Below are 3,052 nucleotides of genomic sequence, written 5' to 3'. Positions count from 1 at the left end.
TGTCTGTCTCCTATTCTTTTGTCAATAAGTTTAACACATTCCAGAGTAAAATCTTGATGGACTGCTTCTGTGATACTGATATGGGCCAGAGATAATTAGTTCTTGGGCCACTTAGTATATATAATTTTGGGGTGGCCAATATGAAGTCACAGAAAAAGCCCACAGAAAAAAAGTCGCAATTTAGGCTAGAAAAAAGTATCAGAAAAAAAGTCACAATATTGGCTAGGAAAAAAATTCGCAGGAAAAACGTCACAGGAAAAGAAGTCACAGAAAAAGTCACAAATTTGGCTAGGATAAAAATTCACAAGGAAAAAGTCACAGAAACTCACAATTTTGGTTAGGAAAAAGTCACAGGGAAATAGTCACATTAATTTATCGTGGCAATTAAAGCAATTAAAGTAACAAGAAATGTTTGTTATTCCCTAGATAATGACCCAAAGAGTTTTCGTGTCGTTATCTAGGACTAATATTTATGAAATTTACAGTTTTTGTTTATGTTTTTACGTAATCCCCAACGGGTTAGTCGTAAAAACGCCGGACGGGTCGATACGTATGGGGTTAAAACCCTTGGGGGTCACTGTCTAGGAAAGATTAACGGCTTTTTTTGGTGGGATTTTTTTTTTTACCTGGTCCCTCGGATAAGTCGTTGTAGCTTAGTTTGTAAGTTGATCATTTCTGAAACGGTTCCTATAATACTGAACTGTCACCAGTGCACCTCGTGCGATGCACTGTAGTGATTACATAAAGTTTTTGCAGCATGGCTTCGGAACCTAGCTGCAACCCCTTTTCGTTTCTTTTACTGTACCTCCTTTCATATTCTCTTTCTCCTATCTTACTCTCCCCCCTCTCCTAACATTTGGTTCATGGTACAACTGCGAAGTTTTCCTCCTGTTACAGCGCTGAATGATCTCATGTTCAAATCAAATTCAATTCTATGGTACTGAAGACATTGGCATATTTGTAATGATACGACGATCAATGGAAGGGCACTTTGGATCCCTCTAACTTAGTGAGGATGTTAGTGGCTGTGCGGTCAGTTACAGAGAGCTGTCAAGCTTTCAAGCTTAGCTGTTAGCCATACCACAATAATCTTGTGACAATATTTATATGATCAAAGCCGAAGTACAATCTCCTAACAATGACGACGACCAAGTGTTGTGATGGTGAGCCCAGCGGCATGAGTTGCCAATCCTTCAGACCAGACTTATCCATTTAGGTTATATAACGACATCTCTGAAAAGATGCTCGAAATGAATAGAAACCGAGGACTGAAAAATAAGTTACTGAAAAGACGAGGACGTAGGTAGTACTTAACAGCAATGTAATCTGTCTACCTCTGCCAATCTTCCATTGCAAAAGTATCTTGAGATATCTTGACAGTAACACATGATGATACCTGGTACTAAAACGATACTAGAGCCGACTGCAAATTTTCATATTTCCTCTATAAAAACAATTGCCGTCTGCATTCTGTAAGAAGAGTCTAGAGTTTAAACTTAGCATGCTTCTAATCAGCACGTCCAAAAGCCATACTGTCAGGAGAGTCACTTTCGCTGTTCAAAGTTCATTGCCAGTGTTGGAATATACTATAGATTGTTTTACATTGGTCAAAGGAAAACGAAGCTTAAATGTTAACGACTACGCTGTGTTGGCCCCTTGTAAAATGGAGCACAGAAATCATAATTGCGATGGAAACTGTATACAACAGCTTAATAAGTGAAAGTACACAAATATGCTTACGAGTAAAATCTGTTTTTAGAAACAAATTCAAAAGATTCAACATTAAAAATGAAAGCGTTCGACTGTTTGCACGACGTCCCTCTTCAGCCGATTCTTATCGAGACAAAGAATGGCGAAATTTTGTTACACTCTTGGTAAACATCGAACAGTCAGTCCTTCACGTCTCACAATGAAATGGGCGGTCACGTAATGACGGTTTCCCCGTATCTTCTAGCAATGGTTTTCGCTTACTTGGGGAGTAAGCCTGCAAACTACTTTGTTGTTGTTCTTGTTGAGGGGAGGGTGATTAAGAAATGTCTATGCAAGAGTTTAAAAATGTAGAAAATAAATAATGTTGCATGTTAAACAGGGCAGAAAAATTGTTTCCAATAAACTATAGCGTATTTATTTGAATTTTTGTTGGTGAAACAAGGCTCTATTTGACTAGATTTTAGCACGTCTTAATTTATTTGATGCACTGACTTTAGGCTATGTTTCTGTTCGATTATTTTGTGTTTCCACTTATAACTGAGAATATATGGACGTGTTTAATTTGAGTTCTTTTTATTTGATCCTTGTTGCTGGTATGAGTAGTAGTAAATTTGAGTATTAATTACGATAACCACTTCACGGTAAGTTAGGAATATAATGTTGACAACTTATGCCTGAGGGGGAAATCTTGCACGCGTCCGAGTAAGCTGGAGGTCGATCATGCCTTCTTATACATGTATAATACTTTCAAAATCTTGCGACTATAGTCTAGTCTTACTTCGAGATCTGAAACAGTGTAAAGTATTTTTAGACCAGTGCAATTTATTTGCGTGTCATTCACACCATAAAGATATTTATATTTCACCGTTCAAGAAAAACAAATCTACAGAATGTATTTAAATTAAATATATTGGTGGATCTGATAGATGAGTTGCTGGCCCTCTTGAAAGCCATTAAAAACCGTTTAGTTTAATTTTTCACGGAACATGAAACTTGTTTAAACTTCGCATTTCCTTGATATTTTGGGAGTTGGAGTGGTTAGGCAGCAAGAAAAAGCGATCCAGAAATAAAGAAGATGATCTAGTCAAAGGATCCAAAGGTAGACCTGAGCGAAAAACACACAAATGCACTAATAATCGATAGTTAGAGAAGTTAGACAGCACGATGAGGCTAGGACGCGGGAGTGGAGGCAACTTAAAAGGCTAAACAGTGGCCACAGCTAGGGTCCGAAGGGATGCTTCAGATACCCTTTAGTAATGCCTACAGTGACCACGTGATGTGCACTGACAGCACTATCTCCTTACGGGGGTCCTTCGATAGCATGTACGTGAAGGAGTCACAG

This window comes from Macrobrachium nipponense, chromosome 23, assembly GCF_015104395.2.
Source record: "Macrobrachium nipponense isolate FS-2020 chromosome 23, ASM1510439v2, whole genome shotgun sequence".
NCBI lineage: Eukaryota > Metazoa > Arthropoda > Malacostraca > Decapoda > Palaemonidae > Macrobrachium > Macrobrachium nipponense.
The sequence above is the reverse complement of the archived record's forward strand: the minus strand, read 5'-3'. Positions refer to the sequence as shown.